Genomic DNA, 21891 nt, shown 5'->3' with positions numbered 1-21891 from the left:
AACCCTGGCCCCTACCCGTGAAACAAGAATCTAGGTTCAGATCACCAGAGAGCACACTGAGAAGCCACCATGTCCTTCCTTCAGTAAGGTGCAGGCAGGCAGGGGGCCTCAATCACTGGGACTCAAACTCCCCACCCATCAGCCTCTGTTCCATGCTACAAACCACAGAGCACAAGACACTGCTGCAGTTCAGGAGCAAAGCCCCAAGGTAAGTGGCACCAACTATCCCATTTCCACAGGCACTCCAGGACCACTACCAAACAGGGGCTGGCAATCATGAGGAGCCCTGCTTCCAGCAAGGAGATAACTTCGGCCTTCCACTGGAGGCCAGAGATGGCAAAGACAAAAATCTGAAGATAAAAAGAGGCAGAGAGCTCTACAGCTGGACACTTTTAAGAGCTTTACTTCTTGCCCCAACTTAACCATTAATTACACAATGACAATCTGGGGATGCTTTGGTTTCTATGCCAAGTCGTGGCTTCTAACACCACCACCTCTCTCTCCCCTGGTAACCACGCAGCATCTCGCTGGGGGCTGGGCCCTGGTCTAGCCCTCCATAATGCACCCTCCACCCTACTACCAAGGTGGACTTTCCAAACCACAAACCTGACAGTGCCCATTCTTCTGCATTAAGTCCTTTAAAACCTCCCTGTGCCTTCCAGAGAAAAATCCAACCTCCTTGAAATGGCCTAAGACTCTGTGATTTGACCTGTGTCAATACATCGTCTCAGCTCCCGATATTCCTTTACCAAGGACAAGACATGGAGCCAACTGAGGTTTCTAAACTCCAGGACACTGAGTACACATGCTTCCCAGCAGCTCCTTCCATCAAAACACCCATCTTCTCTAGGCCAGGCCTTTAACACTCGCCTGGGTGCAGACTCGCCCCTTCACTGCCACAGGACCCCGACCTCACGCATTTCTCTTAAGTTTAGGCACTCACTTACCTACTGGACTGTGATCCCACGAGCAGCTGGAGCTGCACTGTATTTACTGTCCTTCACAAGGGCCAAACCAGCACAGGTCTGAGAAACAGCAGGTGCTTAGTAAACACTGGGCAAATGAATGACAAGGAAGTAATCAGTTGCTCTTGTTCACATGCTCCCTCTCTTCCTTCTCCTCCTCCTCCCAAAACCTTTAGGTTTTTTCACATGCTCCCTCTCCTCTCAAAACCTTCAGCTTTTAAGTGAATTCATACCCATAAAAAATTTAAATAAGCCAGGCGCGGTGGCTCACGCCTATAATCCCAGCACTTTGGGAGGTTCAGGTGGAAGAACTGCTTGAGGCCAGGACTTCCAGACCAGCCTAGAAAAATATACCAAGACCACATCTCTACAAAAATTTAAAAATTCGCCAGGACTGATGGCGCAGGAACATAGTCCCATCTATTCAGGAGGCTTAGGTGGGAGCATCGCATGAGCCTAGGAGGTTGAGGCTGCAGTCAACTATGATCACATCACTGCACTCTAGCCTGGACAACAATGTGAGATCCTGTCTCTAAGAAACAAAAAAAAGAAAAATTAAATACTTCATTGATATTTGCTAAAACTCAAAAGTCCCATCAAAACCATAATGAGATACCACCTCATATCCATTAGAAGGGATAGCTACTATAAAAAATAAAAAAAATTAAAAAAAAAACAGAAAATAAATGTTGGCAAGGATGTGGAAACATTGGAATTCTTATGCAGTCTACAAGGAAAACAGTACAGTGGTTCCTCAAAAAATTAAAAATAGAACTGCCATATGATCCAGCAATTCCACTTCTGGGTATATACCCAAAAGAACTGAAAGATTTTTGTATATCCATGATCACAGCCATATTATTCACAGTAGCCAAAGCGGGGGAGCAACTCAAGTGTCCATCGGCAGACAAATGGATAAGCATATACACCACATGGTAATGGACATTATATAAATGTGTTATCACACATACATATATTATTAAATATTATTGGGCCTTAAAAAGGAAGGAGATTCTGGACACATGCTACGACCTGAATGAACCTTGAGGACATTATGCTTATAAAATGGTCCAGTCACAAAAAGACAAATAGTGTAGGATTCCACTTACATGAGGTATCTAGATAGTCAAATTTACAGACAGAAAGTGGAATGGCGGTTGCCAGAGACTAGGGGAAAAGGCAATGGGGAATTGTTTGATGGATATGGAGCTTCAGTTTGGGAAGATGAACAAGTTCTGGAGATGGATGGTGGTGATGGTTGCACAACAATGTGAATGTACTTAATGCCACTGAACTCATACATTTAAAAAAATTCTTTTAAGTAGCATCAATAGCTGCTGTCTGACACCACCCTTTAAAGTCCAAAATGGTTTCAGACACTGACAGCTGCCACACCATCCAAGGAGGCTGCATCTCCAAGGCTGGGTAATCAGGCTACCTGGGGTGGAGTGGCAAGCCGCTGATGCCTGGGACCTGCTGCTAGACCTGAATACTGGAAGCATGCTGGTGTTCTTGCACACTCTTGTTCCATCTTCAACCATCATCTGGAGGAAGCACCACCAGGGGCCCAGCCCACAGAGGCATCTTTGGAGGGACCCTAGACAGACAATGGGCAGATATACACATGGTCTGAGCCAGTCGTGGAAAGAGCCACTGGGAAGATACCAAAGGGACACAGAGGAAGAGGTGCCCAGCTGGGTAACAGAGAGTAGAGTGGGCTGGAGGAGACTGAGGATGGAAACCCACTGGGAAGCTGGTGCCCTAGATTATTATTAACCTCCCCAGACTAAGTAAGCAGAAGTTGGGGTCTGTCCTCTAGTAAGTTACAGCCCCAGTAAGAACCCACACAAAGCATCTAAGCACCTAGGCATCTAAAGAACTCAACACCTACCATCCAACGTGTCTATCCACTTTCCAGGAAGTATGGTGACATGACTGTAAACGCAAACACAGCATCATTCTTCTTAAAAGCCAACAGTTCCAGCTGGGCATGGTGGCTCATGCCTATAATCCCAGAACTTTGGGAGGCTGGAGGGAGAGGACTGCTTAAGTCCAGGAGTTTGAGTGCGGCCTGGGCAACACAGTGAGATCCCATCTCTACAAAAAATGTTAAAAATTAGCCAGGTGTGACAGCACACACCTGTGACCCCAGCTACTCAGGAGGCTGAGGCAGGAGGACCCCTTGAGCCTGGGAGGTTGAGGCTGCAGTAAGCCGTGACCATGCCACTGCATTCCAACTGGGGTTACAGAGCGAGACCCTATCTCAAAAATTAAAAAAAAAAAAAAAAAACAGGGAAAAGGAAGAAGTAGTGTATACATGGAGGGAGCCTACAGTGTGGGGTCAGACTCCTCACAAAGTTTCAAACATCCTGAAGCTCGGGGAGACTAAATAATTTGCCCCAAATCACACTCACTAAATATTAGCACTGGATAGAATGCAAGTCCAGACTTCCTGAAGCCAAATCCCACATGCGTTCTCTCAGCACACAGAGGGGCTCCCACTGACTGCCTTTCTCCTTCTACTCTCTCATCTGCAGCAACCCAGTGGCCAAATTTTGCTCCATTTAAAAAGGAAGGAAAGAAAGGTCCCTGTCCTCATCTGGATAAGCTTTAGTTATGTTTGTATAACATTCAGAAAAGGCCATAAAAGATCTTCACTGAGGGCTGTGCTAAGTATTAAGTGTTACTCAATAAACCACAGCATGGAGGTTGCCAACTGACGTTTAGCTATAACCTGGAAAGAGTACTGGCTGAATACATTTTTTTGCCCTATTTCAATTTCTAGGTATCATTTATATTCATCAGCCCCCACCCCCCACCTCCCCCATTAGCAAGCATAAAACAAACAAAAAAACCCCCACAGAACTATAGTTGTAAGACACAACCAGAGTAGGTGGCATATTATGATAAACAAAGATGACAATAAAACATTTTTCCAGCTGTGATAAACATATTTAAGATCTATCATAGAGGCTGCCAGAGCTAAAACTGAAAACTATGAAAATTGCAAGTTGTTCATAACACAGAATTTATGTCTTAGAAGCTTTTATTTTTTAGGCAGAAGTTGTCTCACTAGGAGATCATTTCCTTACCTTTTTAAAATTTGAACTTTTAAAGCTGTGACATGTTGAGGCTGTCACACGTCCAAAGTGATTTAACAACTGGCTGAGGGATGGACTGAGGCTGAGCATGGGCACATGGTACAGCTCAGAGGCCCAGCTGGAGAAGACAATACTGCTCAGGGCAGCCCTACTAAACCTCCAGGAGGATCCCAAAGATCTACGCCCGCCAGGTGATTAGGACACTCACATTTCATTACATCTCAAATACTGTGAACAAGCAATTCAATTAACAGCTGTCTCAGTGTCTTAGAGATCAGAAAAAATTACGAAGAATGGTGAATTATGTCCAGATTTCCAAATATCCATGCCTTTGTGCCCTTTCTTGGCTTCTGAAACCATCTGTCTTCCTTTCCCAACTTAAAAAAGAAAAAACGAAAACTTTAAACAATAAACCTTGCCATCCAACTGTGACTGATGAGATGTAGTTGTGAAATGGGCTTGTCAGATGCACTTATGTAAGAGGATACCCACTTGATTGCAATTCATAACATCTCTAACATCTGAAAAACTTCAACAGACAATGATTTTCTCAATAAACAAAACTGTTGTGTATTACACGAAGCTGAGCTAAGACTACCTCATCCCTTAAAAACCAGCGGCTGTAAACAAGTTGTAACACAACTGGGCAATGCCCACACAAGCAAAAGTCCCTTCGCAAAGCCCAGCAGACTTCCCAGCAACTTCCTGGTCTTCCGAGCAGAAACAGCCCGAATGATGGGACTAAAGGAGGAGACTTCACAGAACAGGAGAACATCAAATTGTGAAAGGCTCAGAACAGCACACTTTACTTTTAGAATCCTAAAATAAACACAGCCAGACCACTTGAGGAATCACGGAGGTGTATCCGTGAAAAGGCACTATATCTGCTTTTTAAGTCACACACCCAAACTAGTCAGATCTCTCTTAAAACCCTTGATATCAACCCTATTCCACCTCTTTTGATGAACACCTACTTATGCCATGCACTTCATCAGATCCTATGGAAACAAAGAACATGTTTCCTGCCCTTAAAGAATCCCTATAACCATAGAAAAAGAAAGGGAGAGAAACCAGTAATCTCAGCACTGTGTGATCAGAATATCTAGCAGTGCACACGAGATACACTGTGACACAGGGAGGTCACTGATATGAGGGGTTAATCAACTCTGGGGAGAGAAGTGGTACCCCGGAGCCTGCTCCAACTTAAATGCATAGCAAGAAAAGTATAACCACTGATCACATTTGAGACCCAAATAAGACAGTAGGTATGAATTTAAAAAGCAACCTAGGCCGGGTGTGGTGGCTCACGCCTGTAATCCCAGCACTTTGAGAGGCCGAGGTGGGTGGATCACCTAATCAGGAGTTCCAGACCAGCCTGGCCAACATGGTGAAACCTCATCTCTACTAAAAAATACAAAAATTAGCCAGGCATGGTGGCATGTGCCTGTAATCACAGCTACCTGGAAGGCTGAGGCAGGAGAATCGCTGGAACTCGGAAGGCAGAGGCTGCAGTGAGCCGAGATCACGCCACGGCACTCCAGCCTGGATGACAGAGTAAGATTCTGTCTCCAAAAAAAAAAGGCAACCCAGAGAAAGATATTAGTTTCTGTATGCCTAAGGAAAATGTAAAAATGTAGACAAGTTCTTCAATTAAACCTCCAATATTTCTAAATCAACTACAGTATTTAAAGAGAAGACTCCTTTTATAATTACATCTGACACTTCTCCCCATGAAAACACCTCGGAGCACAGATACGCTTCTTCAATGTGAAGGTCAGTCTCCATGGGCCCTAAAAGGAACACTAGCTCACCTTACAGGAACACCCTCAGCAAACGTGAGAGGGACAGTCATCTTTCTCCTGGTATCTTCCCAGCTCCTCCTGGAAAACAACTCAGATAACCATAGGAGACCAAAGAGTCCTAATACGATTTAGGAGACGGAAGTTACTCAAAATCATTTCAAACAAGTTCACCACTGAACGCTTCCTGTGACCAAATAACAGTGGCAGGCCCTGAAGGTTTCAACGGTTCTGCTCCATCCACCCTGCTGTTCATTCATCAGTCCTGCCCCTAGAAGACCCTATGCCTGAGGACCTAAGGGTGGTGAATTCCTTCCTAATCGCTCTCCACCCTACACAGAAAATCACTAAGCTCAAAAGAAAAAGTATAAGGGCCCCATCCACATTCCAAATTGATTTCACATGACCCAACAGAAATCACAGCATTTCTCCCCTCCACCCATCCATCCTGAAGAGTGACCATCTCCTTGGTCACACATAGCAAACAATAATTCAGATGACACCAGGGACAGACCCTAAATTCGAGTATTAGCCTGATCTAAAGCAGAGATATGAACAGAATTTTTGAATCAAACCAACTGAACCAGACTCACCTTTACTAATACACAGGGTAAAATTCCACTGAGTTTTTATGAAAGCCATGTCATAGCTCCCCCAAGAATAGCCCTGAGGTTGGAGCATGAGCCCCCAAAAGGGATGGCACCCAACCACCCCAGGCAGGAGGGTCTGCTGCCTCCATCCCTGCAGCCAGGAAGCATCAGATGCCATCCAACCTGTCTTCTATGACTCACATATCCAGCAAATTACAGCACTCCCTAAATTTAGAGGTTTATCCTTGAACTACTCTTTGGAATGAACCCAAATAGGTAAGCATTTTCTCCTCCATAAGGCTACCTATTACCTACACCCATTGCATGAGACTGCAATCAATGAAAACCCCCTGATAACTATCAGAATAGCTGGTGGTGAATGCAAAGACACAAGCAGAGAAGCAAGAACTAAACAACGAGGTGTATGTCATGAGCCAGGCAGACATGCGAAACAAGGTGCAGGCAGAAAGTAGAGCAGCTGCCCTCAAGATGTCACAATCGATCAGCAAAGCAGACTTGTAAAGAGACAGAATCCTAACATAACCAAAGTGCTACAGAGGCTTAAAGAAGCAGAGTTACGTTATCACTTAATGACAGGGATGCATTCTAAGAAATGCACAGTTAGGTGATTTCATCATTGTGTGATTAGAGTATACTTACACCTCAATGGTATAGCCTACTACTCCTAGGCTACCGACCTGCAAACCTGCAGTGTGTTACTGCACTGAATACTGCAGGCAGTTGTAACACAATGGTAAGTATGTGTGTATTTAAACATACCTAAACATAGAAAAGGTACAATAAAAATATAGTAAGAAGGATTAAAAAAAAAAAAAAAGTACATATGGCCAGGCTCACACCTATAATCTCAGCACTTCAGAGGCCAAGCACTTGCTTGACACCAAGAGTTCAAGACCAGCCTAGGCAATATAGTGAGATCCCATTTCTACAAAAAATTAAAAAACAAAAATTAGCCAAGTGTGGTGGCAGGAGCCTGTAGTTCTAGCTACTTGGGGAGGCTGACACAACAGAATCACTTGAGCCCAGGAGCTCAAGGCTGCAATGAGCTATAATCACGCCACTGCACTCCAGCTTGGGTGACAGAGCTAGACCCTGTCTCTTAAAAACGAAACAAAAGGCCAGGTGCGGTGGCTCACGCCTGTAATCCCAGCACTTTGGGAGGCCGAGGCGGGCGGATCACGAGGTCAGGAGATTGAGACCATCCTGGCTAACATGGTGAAACGCTGTCTCTACTAAAAATACAAAAAATTAGCCAGGCGTGGTGGCAGGCGCCTGTAGTCCCAGCTACTCAGGAGGCTGAGGCAGGAGAATGGCGTGAACCTGGGAAGTGGAGGTTGCAGTGAGCTGAGACTGCACCACTGCACTCCAGCCTGGGCGACAGAGCGAGACTCTGTCTCAAAAAAAAAAAAACAAAAAAAAAGTATATATACGTATATGGGAGTACCACCACGAATAAAGCTTGCAGGACTGGAAGTTCCTCCCTCGGGTGAGTCAGTGAGTGGTGAGTGAACGTGAAAGCTGAGGACATCACTGTACACTACTGTAGACTTTATAAACACTGTATACCTAGGCCTCACTAAATTTATTTAAAAATTTCTTCAATAATAAATTAAACTTAGCTTAACCACAACTTTTTTACTTTTACAAACTTTATTTTTCTTAAATTTTGCTTCTTGTATATATTTTCTTTATATTCTTATTCTATAAGCTTTTTTCTATTTTTAACTTTTTTTTTTAACTTTTTAAACTTTTTTGTTAAAAACTAAGATACAAACACACACGTTAGCCTAGACCTACAAAGGGTCAGGATCATCCATGTCACTGTCTTCCACCTCCATATCCTGTCCCGCTGGAAGTCTACAGGGGCAGTAACCCAGGCGGAGCCATCAGCTCCTACGATCACAATGCCTTCTTCTGGATACCTCCTGAAGGACCTGCCTGAGGCTATTTTACAATTAATTTTGTGTTTAAAAAGTATAAGAAGTACACTCTAAAATAATAAAAAGTACAGCATAGTAAATACATACACCAGTAACATGGTTGTTTATTATCAAGTATTAGGTACCGCACACAATTGTATGCGCTACACTTTCATCTGACTGGAAGCACAGTAGGCTTACACCAACATCACCACAAACATGTGAGTAGTGCCTTGCACTACAACAGACACGATATCCCTAGAGGACAGCACTGTTTTCAGCTCCATTATAATCTTATGGGACTATTGTTATAGATGAGGTCCACCATTGACCAAAACATTATGTGGAGTATGACAATTAATTCTGGATTTGGATGGGGACACAAAATAAGCACAGCTCTGGCAGGTCTAATAAAGATTAAGAAAGAAAAGCAACTAAAACATCTGAGAAAACAGATACAGAAGGAATAACACCACACAAAAAATACTACATACAACTGAGCTATAATTTTTAATTGACTTGCTGGAAATTATTAAATTACTAAAATTGATTTTTAAAAAAAAACAGAAAAGGCCAGCATGGTGGCTCATGCCTGTAATCCCAACACTTTGGGAGGCCAAGGGAGGAGGGTCGCTTGATCCCAGGAGTTCAAAACCAGCATAGGAAACATTGCGAGACTGTGTCTCTACAAAATATTTAAAATTAGCCAGGTATGGGTCCCAGCCTACTCCAGAGGCTGAGGTGGGAGGCCTGCTTGAGCCCAGTGGGCTGGGGCTACAGTGAGCCATGACAGCACCACTGTACACCGTACTGGACAACAAAGCGAGATCCTGTCTCAAAAAAAAAAAAAGAGCATCAGAGGAAAGAACCAAAAACCTGGAACAGACCAATAACCATGGAAGACTTTTTTAAAGCTGTCACAAAAACTAACCTTTTTTTTTTACGCCAGGCATGGTGGCTCACACCTGTTAATCCGATCACTTTGGGAGGCGAAGGCAGGTGGACCACTTGAGCCCAGTAATTCCAGACCAGCCTGGGCAACTAGGCAAAACCCCATCTCTACAAAAACTACAAAAAAAAAAAAAAAAAAAAAAAAGCTCAGCCGGGAGTGGTGGTAAGCACCTGTGCTCCCGGCTACCAGGGAGGCTGCTGAGGTGGGAGGATTGCTTGAGCCTGGGAAGTCAAGGCTGAAGTGGGCCAAGATTATGCCACTGCACTGAAGCCTAAAACAAAAAACAAACAAACAGAAAAACACAACAAAAACTATTCTTTTTTTTTTTTTTAAGTGTCAGCCTCCAGGCATTTAACAAGTGAGTTGTCCCAAACCTTCAAAGGACAGTTTATTGCCATACTATAAAAACTGTTACAGAGAAGAAGGTAAAAAGGAAAAGTCATTAATTCATTTTACAAAACTAGCCTAGGCCTGACAGCAAAATCTGGAAAAGAATGCATCTAAAGAGAACTGTAAAGCTATCTCATTTAAAATAAGAGATTTAAAAATCTGAATATGTTAGCAAACCAAATTTAATTAGGAATTTAAACAGCCACCCACCGCAACCAAAAATAGTTTAACACAGGAATTTGAGGAGGGATTACTACTAGGTAATCTATTCCTACATCAATTATTAGGTGTAACAACCACATCTGAATCTAAATGAATGCCAAAATGATATTTGATGACATTCAACACCCATCCTTAATAAATCACCCAAGAAAACAAGACAGGCAATTCTTCAACATGATGAAAACCTCTTAAACCAAAAGATGCCTTACATATTGAGAAACAGAGGCATTATCATTAATATAGACAAAAAAGGACAAATATGTCTGTAATCAACATGTAACAATTCTGGATGTGCAGGCTAATGCAGCAAGACCCTATGACCAACTGTGCTTGGTTGGCCCAACCCCCATGCCCAACCCACTAACCATACCCACATTCATCTCCCACCTTCTAGCCAGCTGCATGCAACTCAGTTCTGGCCAAGGAGAAGCAGGGCCTACTGGCTGAGCAGCACTTGCTGACCTGTCATTCTGCCTTTTTTGCCTTTTGTCTTCATTCCTTCCCAACTTCTTCCTGCCTGAAACACAGACATAATTCCTGGAGGTCATCTTGTGTTCATGAGGACAAAAGCCACAGGCTAAGGATGAACAAACAGAAGCCAGGAGCCTGGTCCTCACACCCTCTTTGAGCACCTCACAGCAGCCACAGACTCCTTCCCTCCAGACTGCCTGAACTTGAGAAAAGTCAGCCCCTGTCGGCCTACTCCCTTATTAGGCAGGCTTTCAGTTATTTTCAGCCATTTATATTCCTAAATGACACACACCTGATAGTAAGTAAAGCTGTATTATGTACCAGAAAAATGGAGACCAAATTATCCTTATTTGTCATCAATGATTCTCGGCACAAAAAAATTAGGAAGAGTCAACTGAAAGACTATTATAACGAATAAGAGCAATCAACAAATTGGGTAGATACAAGATAAGTACAGAAAATACCAGAGCTTTCCTCACACACAACCAATAATCACCTAAAAGAAACAAGGGAGGTCAGGCATGGTGGCTCATGCCTGCAATGCCAGCACTTTGGGAGATGAAGGTGGGAGGATCACTTGAGGTCATGAGTTTGAGACCGGCCTGGGCAACACAGCAAGACCCTGCCTCTAAAAGAAAAAGAAAAAATTCAGCCAGGCATGGTGGCGCATACCAGTAGTCCCAGCTACTCAGGAGGCTGAGGTGGAGGATCACTTGAGCCTAGGAGCTCAAGGCGGCAGTGAATCACGACTGCACCACTGTACTCCAGCCTGGGTAACAGAGCGAGACCCTGTCTCAGAAATGAAAAAAAAAATTTTTTTTAATTGAAAAAAATTTAAAAATATAAAATAAACAATGGGGAATAAAGACTCCTTCTACATTAGCAACAAAAAGTGTTCATTAACCAGAAATAACCCAAAAGGAAAAGTATACAACCGCTATGACCTTCTGTGATTTTTTTATAGATAGATAATAGTTGAGTAAATGGAGAAACACGAAATGTCCTTGAATGAGTAATTCAAATATCTGGAAATGTTTTCTCCCAAACTGATTTATTAACAATCAAAATCTAATGAATTTGTGCTTTCTTTTCTGGAAGAGTAGCGGAGAAGAATTGCAAAAACAAAACAACATACACACACACAAAGTTCACCTGAAATTATGGTGCTTCAAATTTTTTTTTTTAACCTGAGTGGAGATTCTTCCTAGAAGATGTTAACGTGTATAATGAAGCTACAATGTTTAAGACAAAATGATTTTACCACAAACAAAAGGCAAATCAGTGGGAGAAGATAGCTTTAAAATAGAGTCTCGGCCAGGAGCGGTGGCTCACGCCTGTAATCCTAGCACTGTGGGAGGTCGAGGCAGGCAGATCGCAAGATCAGGATTTCAAGACCAGCCTGGCCAACATAGTGAAACCCCATTTCTACTAAAAATACAAAAATTAGCCAGGCATGGTGGCACATGCCTGTAGTCCCAGCTACTCAGGAGGTTGACGCAGAACTGCTTGAATCTGGGAGGTGGAGGTTGCAGTGAGCCGAGGTGGCACCACTGCACTCCAGCTTGGGCAACAGAGTAAGACTTTGTCTACAAAAAACAGTAATAATAAAATAAAATAGAGCCTCTACGCTGGGCACAGTGGCTCACATCTGTAATCCCAACACTTTGGGAAGGTGAGGTGGGCGGATCACCTGAGGCCGGGAGTTCAACACCAGCCAGGCCAACATGTGGAAACCCCATCTCTACTAAAAATACAATAAAAAAATAGCCAGGCATGGTGACACACACCTGTAATCCCAGCTACTTAAGAGGCTGAGGCAGTAGAATCACTTGGACCGGGGAGGCGGAGGCTGCTTTGAACAGAGATCACACCTCTGCACTCCAGCCTGGGCAACAGAGCGAGACTCTGTCTCAAAAAAAAAAAAAAAGAAAGAAAAGATATTGTTAGATAATCCAGTGAAGAAAAAAACAGCACAATGTGGGGAAACTAAATTGTCAACAGGAGGAGGTATCTTACTTCACTTAAGTACAAATACATTCTAGAAGTATTAAAGAATTAAAAGAAAAAGATAAACAAGGAATCAATATGCATGATTAACCGATTTTGACGAGTATAAACTTACTAAGCAAGGGAATTAAAGATCATAATGAAGAGACTGCTGTTCTATATTAAATGATACAACTTTTTAAATGCTAAAATTGCAAGGCTCGATTTAGTGTTCAAGTCTGGTGGAGTATGGATGACAGACACTGCTTCTGGAAGCTGAAACTAAGAATTTTCTGCAAAATATTTTGGCAATATTTATCTAGGATCATGCACACTTATACAATTCTTATTCCTTACTTTCCACTTTTAGGAATCTAGCCCAAAGAATTAATCAGAGTAGCATATCAACAACAATACACAATAATTTTATCACATCATTTTTTAATGATCAAAATTATAAAATGGGCCAGGCACAGTGGCTCACACCTGTAATCTCAGCACTCTGGGAGACCAAGGTGGGCAGATCATTTGAGGTCAGGAGTTTGAGACCAGCCTGGCCAACATGGTGAAATCCCGTCTCTACTAAAAATACAAAAATTTGCCAGGCATAGCGGCATGCACTTGTAGTCCCAAATACTCGGGAGGCTGAGGCAGGAGAATTGCTTTAACCTGGGAGGCAGAGATTGAAGTGCGCTGAGATCACACCACTGCACTCCACTCCAGCCTGGGCAACAGAGCAAGACTTTGTCTCCAAAAAAAAAAATTGTAAAATACCTAAATTTAGCATTTATAGAATAATTTTAATTTTAATAATTTCATTAAAGACCACATTCCAGGTGATAAAGATGTAATGTTATGGGCAGAAACTCACAATATGTGTGTATGTAGTATACTACTAATTTCATTTTTTAAAATATATAGATACACATATAAGTTCAGGGGGACAAATCTCAGGAAAATACAACAAAATATTAACAATGGTTACCTTGAGATTAAGGATAATTTTTATTTTCCTTTCATAGAGAGACAGAAAACTTACTTTCTAATTTTCTCCTCATAATCATCTATTACTATTATAATTTGAAAAAAGCAATACACATAATACTTGTAGTGTCTGGTGGCAGGCAAATGTGTCCCTAATCAAAGGTTCATTGTTCGTCATAGCTGCACGTTATTTTTAAACAGGTCAAATATGTGAAGTCATTCTAGTGCTATGTGTACACGTGATTGTTGAATCAATGATAACACCCCTCTGAATGCACTCTGTAAACCTCATATAAAGGAGGCAACGGGCTCTTCTGGAAGAGAAGTAACTGGAAGGACGAGGAAGCCTACGGTTATGATATTGACGGTGATCTTGGAACTCTAAGGACCTCCATTTCTTTACTATACATTTATAGAACATCCACCGTGTGCAGGTAGCAGGCATTCAAGAGTGAACACAGTTCTTGCTTTCATGGAGCTAACAGTTTCTCCTCCAACATTTTATGTAAAGCAATCCTGACCACTGTAGTTTTGTCTTTTGCGTATGTCTAACCGTGATGTGATAACAAATCCTGTTTCAATGCAACAATCAGATTTCCTGTATAGTAATATTTTAAAATATGTCTGAAACCCACTCTCTCAAAAAGCTGAGACTTTATCGCTATGACTTTTAAAGACACAGATTCTCTAGAACCTATAGATAGCATTAACATTTCAACTATTCAGAGGCCACCACTCATTCACTCTGCCAATGAAACTTGTCTAAGTCCTTAAGACAATTTCTCTAGAAAAGAGAAACATGGCTGTACATTTTTTCCAAATCTTTTTCAGACAAACTACAACCACCGTGGGAAGTTCACTGGATGAGGAGAAAAAGGAACAGGGAAAAAGATGCTGGCCTCAGACATGCAAAATACAAAATACAGCGCCTGGCACAGACCTGGTGCTTATCAGGTATTTGCACAATAACTATTTTGCAGAATGAACAGCAGGCTTAAAAAAGCAGTTGCCCATCTGCTCATTCAGAGCACCCAGCTCCCAAGAGCACTACACCATCAGCAGAAATTGGAAAGATTCCTTCACCACCAAAGGTGAGGCCAGGAGTGTCTGTGACTGCAGAACATGTACCCAGCATGGGGGAATCCAGTGGTCACCGCACCATTCAATGCAAGCACAGGTGTTTTCAAAGATGATCTGTAAGGCTACTAAGAGTTAAAGGTCTTTCTGCTTTAAAAACAAATGAAACAACTAAAAAGTCACTGCCCAGGGATTTGAGTCTTTTCTTTCCATTTCTATTACTGAGAGAGCCTCCAGAAGACTACAGCTAAGAGAGCTGTTATTTTCCTACTAGAAGAGCAGCTGAGGAAACGTAAAACAGAGCGAGAATGATCATCTATTTACTGTACAACCGCTAGTCCGCCACTAAGAGAAGTACGCAAACAAGAGCCTCCAGAAGATGGCTATTCCACCAGTACATCAATTAACCAAATAGTGTAATGATACACACAATGTCACTGACATGCCAGTACATCAATCAGCTACAGAGCATAAAACCATGTGTGGTCCAAAAGGACCCTACAATAATCCCCAAGAATGCTAGGTGGCACAGTAGCTCATGTCTATCAGCCCAACTACTCGGGAGGCTGAGGCAAGAGGATCACTTGAGCCCAGGACTTCAAGGCTGCAGTGAGCCATGATCACACCGCTACACTCCAGCCACGATAATAAAGCAAGACCTCATTTTTTTAAAAAAGTAAAATAAAATGAAAAGATGCTCCCACGTGACAGTCTTACAATGCAGGTTAGTGTCTCCAAAGAAGACTTACTGAGCTACACAGAGGAAGCTGGACATTAGGAATCCCACCCAGAAACATTTGTGTTAACCCTTATGAAATCACTGATTAAGTATCACAGATATACTGCTTCAACTTTCTAGGAACCTGTATTTAGGGGGGAAAATCCATTCACCCCAAATGAAATGATTATTGGACCAAAATTAGTTAACCCAATCAGAACTACTTGAGTGGACAAGATATTATCATCCTATAAAGCTGAAAAGGTTTTTATATTTCTCAAAATTTTATGACTCTCATCACAATGAGACCAGAAGAAATACAATGTTTAGCATGGAAGCATTTGAACTGTAGGCACTTTTGCTAACCTACGCTTTTTTTTTTTTTCCCCCTGAGATGGAGTCTTGCTCTATCACTCAGGCTAGAGTGCAATGGCGCCATCTTGTCTCACTGCAACCTCTGCCTCCCAGGTTCAAGTGATTCTCCCACCTCAGCCTCCCGAGTAGCTGGGACTACAGGCGCACACCACCACACGCGGCTAATTTTTGTATTTTTAGTAGAGACGGGGTTTCGCCATGCTCGCCAGGCTGGTCTCAAACTCCCGACCACAGGTGATCCGCCCGCCTCGGCCTCCCAAAGTGCCGGGATTACAAGCGTGAGCCATGGCACCCAGCCTTATCTACATTTTATTTCATGAAAAGAGTTGTGGGAAAATGTGAAGCCTGCCAGTCCATCATTTTCTTGGTTACTTTGGATCCTTCTCCTTTGTTGCAAGAATCATAAATATTCCCAATTCTTTTACAGGCAAAAATGAAACGTGTGCCCAAATACGTCCTTTAAAAATAAACATTAAACATTATGAGGGAAACAACTGGCATTGTGGAAAATGTCTGTGTACTCTGGCTAAGCAACTCACTATTGCTTGGATTATATTAATATACACACCATAAAGCTAAGGAAGAACTTAAATTTTAGCCTCTGCATTTCTGTGCTGATTAAGCTGCAGTTCTTTCAACTTATCGCCTTCATACTTGCCTGTCCAAACAAAAAGATCTCAAGAATTCCATTGAAACAGCCCAAACAAGAGCCTAAACTTACAAAGCTGTTTTTCAGAGCTCAATAGTACAACAACAGGAAGTAGAACTTCTGGGATGGGGATTTTGCTATTTATTTTTTCTTTCAATGGCCGCTTTTAAGCAAGAGAGAAAAAAGTCTACAGGCATTACAAATCCTGGAAGCTATGAATCAGGAAGTGGGAAATGGCTGATCCTGAAATGGCCAGCCTGAAAATCCTGGCTCTTTTATGTAGTCAAGTCTCTGAAGCCAGGAATTTCAGAAATCTTAGGCATTTTGCATTATTTTCTGAATCTTAAAAGAGCTGAGACTTGAGAGAAAAGAGAAGGGCCAGGATAAATGAACCAATAAGGAAGCCCCCAGTCTCCAGCTCCATGCCCCCACCACCACACAAATCTTGCCCCTATAATTACAAGCTCAGTTGGGACACGCTCCTTACAAATGGGGTTTTGTTTACAATGCTGCTAAGGAGAGGGGGGTGACAGCCCATGGTTTCTGCAGACAGAGCCTGCCCCAGGCTTCAGCGTTCTCATTCTTTCCCAATGTTGAATCTGGAATGGACTCGGGACCCTAAATATTTCACAACTCCAAACACCCTACAGTTGATTAAAAACAATGGTCACTTTTGTTTTCAGGAAAGACTATACCTGATTTTTCCTAAGTCTAAGTAAAATGCAAAGACCCATGCAATGAACCTGCATGAATGCTTTCAGACATGCAGATCTGGAGGAGGACACTACTCTCTTTTGAGCAAATGGAGATCCAGTAACAGAGCAGGGCTCACTCTGCAATGGCTGCATTTGCATCAACGTGAGACACCAAACAAATGCCCGCACACAGGAGTCTACTATGTGGATCGAGGGAAAAGAGGGCACCTTTATCCTTCCAAATATGACAACTCAATAGAAAACTTCTCATTCCAAAGTCCTAAGGGTCCCTACAACAGGAAGCTACTGGAGCTTGTGAAATATTTCCAGTTATTTTCTACAGAAATTAAACATATCAATTCTATTGGCAGGTCATGTGAGATGACAGGTTTAAAAATGTATGTTGATTGGGGGAGAAAAGAAAAGAAAAAAATAGAAGAAAATAAAGTCATTTCCTGTGTCAGTTGTAATTTGGGAGGCTTTTTTCCAGTGTCCTTCTAAGTGAATCTGCCATAATCAAATGTAGTCAAATATAACCGCAATGTGCAAAAGCACAGTGATGACCTGAGAGGAAGGTGCCACCCGGAACCCCTGGGACCAGTCTTCTATCTCTTCCAACAGACATCCACTACTACCTCCCCAAAAAGGCTCAGGGTTATTTCATAAACACCAGTAGCCTCCCATGTATTTAACTTAGCACAAATAAGAGAACCAATATGTAAGGGATTTTTTTTGCTCTTAAGAACCAACCATTCCTCTTACCCCGGCCTTTACAGACCTGGAAAACCATCCCCGATTTGCCCCCAGCCTCATCCCCCACTACAACTTAAACAAACCTTCCTCTCCAGCCTTGCTTCCAGCCCCAAAATACATTTTTAAAGTTCTGATCCCCAGACCACCCCATCAAGTCTAGTATAATCCTTCTGATCATCTAAGCACCCTCCTCCAGGAGACCTCCAAGATCCCTCTGGGCAAAATGATCTCTTCCTCCAATTCCAGGGCTCTTTCCCTGTGTGCTCTCTCTATCCTCACTCATAAAAGCATCTGGTTCCATTCCACAGCTGTGCACACCTTATCTTCTCAAGAGACAACGTAAGCTCTTTTTAAAACAAGGGCTGCATTTTACACACCTCACATACCTCCTGCATGTCCCCGAACATCCAAACACTCCAAATTTGTCTCTGTCTCCAAATCCTACAAAACAAAATTCTCTCTACCCAGCTCAGCTCAGCATCCCTGGGGCCCCGATCTACCTCATCTGCCTCCTCTGCTCTAGAGTAAAAGCAACACCAGTCACCCCTACTCTGCTGCCCACTGTAGCCGAATCCAAGCGGCACTCTCAGCCCATGCTCTTATGCACTGGGGGCAGGCCTGGCATCTACCAAGCTCCAGAAATGCCCCTCCGAGCTTTGTGCAGCCCCCTTGCCAGGCAGACGGCCTCTGGGGCCAGGTTCAGCACAGGAAGCTAGAACATGGGGCTGACTGCACAGCCTGGGGCAGACACACCTCAGCTTCCACACCCACCTGACAAGGCTGCCCACAGGACTGAGGGAAGTCAGTGTTTCACCCATTGCCCTAATGGGAAGACAGTGTTTCTCACCCACTGCCCAAGCCTGGAAGCAAAAGGTCCCAATGTTCCTACTCAATGTCCCGCCCTGTCATGCTCTGTCCAGATATCTAACCCTCACCTTTCTCTGTCCATCAAGCAGTAAGAATTCATAGCAGCCAGCACATATGACCCTGAGGGCAACGTTCTAACAAAGCCAAAGAAAAGGTGGCACACTGGCCTTAAATTCAAAGCCCAGGGTGGCAAGAAAAGGGTCACTAGTTCCCTGAAAATAACAGGCATGCAAAATTCAAACAGGTAATTGGGGTGGAGTTCACGGAACAAAAGGGAAGAGAAAACCTCACATGGGTTTATACACCCTTCATTTAAGCACACTGTCTTTAGGCAGCAGAGGTTTCAAGGTACATGCTAAATACCCCTGTGCAGGTTTCAGAGCAGCAGATAAAAGGGGCTAACCAGGCTCTCAGGAAGCCCAACCCGCACACACAGGGAGCCAAGCCGGTGGAAACCATAAGCCTGTCTCATCTGTCTCTAAACTGCTCACAGGATTAACAGGAAGGCTTGATCGATACTGATTTTACAGTCATGGGAGTGACTCATCACGAAATTCTACCCAGCTTAAAGCTCAGCTGTGAACAGAAACAAAACAACATAATAGCAGGGTCAGATTTAAAAAAGTAAGTATGACTGGTAAACAGTTAATGCTTATAAACAATTAACAATCACCTTCCCAGCCTCCTGGATTTGCTGGAAGAGGAAAAAGTACTACTGAGGGCTCTGAAGTGGGCTGCAGCAGTAAGTCTGTCTTCTGTGGCAGCCCCTTCCAACTCACTGATGCTGGTGTCAGCTTTACAAAACAGACCCTGGGGAGGGTCAAGAGGAGCTGCTTTTAATTGAATTCCACACATCTGATGGGTGCGTGCTCACTGAGGAGGGGAGAGAGGAGGAATGTACTTACATGGAACAGAGTTTTCCAAGACTGAAATTTAAGCTCTCCTGGAGTACAACTTCCTCTATGTAGCTCCTACAGAGTTTAAAATAAGCAACTTATTTGTCCTAAAATGAGAGAAATGGTGTCATATAAAATTTCTCAATAATTGAGTTCCTCTCAAACTGCATTCACTTCAAGGAAAGCAATGGGGTGCTCAGAAGGTGCACTAAACATTTCAGGCATTTGGTTAAGGAGGCGAATGTGCTCAGTGCCATCCTGAAGACATGTACTTTCAAGTACTGGATTCCATGTACATTTTAATGATCTGTAACCAACTCTCGGACCTGGCCAAGAACTTCCATAGAGAGTCCTGGTCTTGAGATCCCTTCACTATGGCACACTGCTCCACTGTTATGAACTGCATGACTGTGTCCCCTCAAATTCATATACTCAAGCCTCAACCCCCAAATACCTTCAGTGGTATCTGAAGGTGGGGCCTTAGGGAGGTAATCAGGTTTAGATGAGGTCCTGAGGGTAGAGCCCCCATAATGGCAACAATGCCCTTACATAAAGAGGAAGAGACCAGAGCCCCTTGCCCTCTCCATCCTGTGAGGACACATGACAAGATATTTGTCACATGACAAGATATTTGTCATCTGTAAGCCAAGAAACGGACCCTCAACAGAAACCAAATTTGGTCGGCATCTTGATCTCAGACTTCCAGCCTCCAGAACTGTGAGAAACATAAGTCTGTGGTTTTAGCCCTCAGTCTATAGTAACTTGTCACAGCAGTCTGAGCTAAGACATCCATACAGCCCCGTAAGAGAACCAACGCAGGGAAGAGCAACACCTCTCATCATCTGACACCACCTCCTGCCTGACGACCAGGCAAAACAAGCACATACACAAAGAAGCAAAAGGGGAGGATGAGAGTGGTCATTCGGGTTTGCTTTGGAGGTCCAGAGAAAACGCAAGTCCAACTTCCAGGCACAGACCAGCTGCCCGCAGCAGGCTTCCTCCCATTGGTCCCAGACCAAGGGGAGCCACTCCTCTGGGCGGGACAGAGAAAGCTCCTCTGGAAGCCAGACAAGCTCGGCCACCTCGAAGTCTTGTTTGGAATCCAGCAGGTCCAGGCCTGAGCCCTGGCGCCTGGTTAAACCAAAGGATGACAACCAAGCAGAAAAAAACAGCCCCAGAGAGTATCTGCTGGAGAGGCGGACAGGAGGACCTGGCCTTCGACATGCAGCATGCGTGCCATGGTCTCAAGTAGCGCGTCCCTCCAAGGTTCCTCACCTGTAAGGCGAAGCCTCTAGCCCTTTTCTACTTTTAGGACGCTCAGATTCTTGCCTGCAGAGGTCAATCCCTTTCTTTCAAGGGCTCCCCCCCCCGTAATGAGGGAGTCCATTTACAATTAAAAAAAAAAAATGAGCTGTGAAAACAAATGAAAAACTTCCAGTATAATCATAATCAGTGAGGGAATCAAACATCTGAACAAATCTCTCTTCTGGAAAAATAAGAAAATGAAAAAGCAATTACACGTCACATGGCTGATTAGCAATAAATTTCATTTGTGACTACAGTGGCATGAGAGTTTGACTCCTGACTTGCTTTCCTTGAAAGAAAAAAATTATCTGCAATACTGTCTCTCGATATAGAAAACAGACCCATTCCATCTGACTCAGCTCAATCCTGCGTTTTTTTTCAAGGCCTCTCCTGACCTCACAGTTCCCCCGCAGTGATCCCGTGGTGCCTAGGACCGCCATGGACAAGGACTGGTCCTCCTTGAATTTGTCTCCCCAACTATTCCACACATATACTCGCATAAACAATTGAGAAATAAGCTTTTTAAAATTGTGGTAAAATATACACAACAAAGAATTTAACATTTTAACCCTTAAGTGTACAGTTCACTGACACTGATTCACAATGTTGCTCAACCACCTTAACCATCCACCTCTAGAACTTTTACATGTTCCCAAACTGAAACTCTGTACCCATTAAACATCAATTCCTCATTGCTCCCTCCCCCCAGCCTCTATTCACCACCCCTCGCCATTCTACTTTCTGTCTCTATGAATGCGACTACTCTACATATCTCATGTAAGGGTAAGAATCATGCACCGTTTGTCCTTTTGTGACCGGCTTCTTTCACTTCGCATAGTGTCTTCAAGGTTCACGGACACTGTAGCACGTCATAGAATTTCCTTCCTTTTCAAGGCTGAATTATATTCCATTGTATGGATAGACCACAGTTTGTTTATCTACCCATCTATGGATGGACCCTTGAGTTGCTTTCACTTTTTGGCTATTTTGAATTATTTGCTGCCATGAACATGGGTGCACAAATATCTGTTTGAGCCCCTGCTTTCACTTCTTTTGGGCATATACCCCAAAGTGGAATTGCTGGATCATATGGCAATTCTATGATGAATTTATTGAGGAAGTACTAGATCATCTTCCACAATGGCTGTGCCATTTT

General features: G+C 43.3%; 1 protein-coding gene across 2 annotated transcripts in view; it reads right to left on the bottom strand.

The window, feature by feature from the left end:
* IGF1R (insulin like growth factor 1 receptor) overlaps nt 1–21891 on the bottom strand; it is a 315543-nt gene that overhangs the window by 276942 nt on the left and 16710 nt on the right. The window lies entirely within an intron of this gene.

Source organism: Pongo abelii, chromosome 16 (genome assembly GCF_028885655.2).
Source record: "Pongo abelii isolate AG06213 chromosome 16, NHGRI_mPonAbe1-v2.0_pri, whole genome shotgun sequence".
In the NCBI taxonomy this organism is placed as follows: Eukaryota; Metazoa; Chordata; class Mammalia; order Primates; family Hominidae; genus Pongo; species Pongo abelii.
This window is presented reverse-complemented; position numbering and strand designations above follow the sequence as displayed.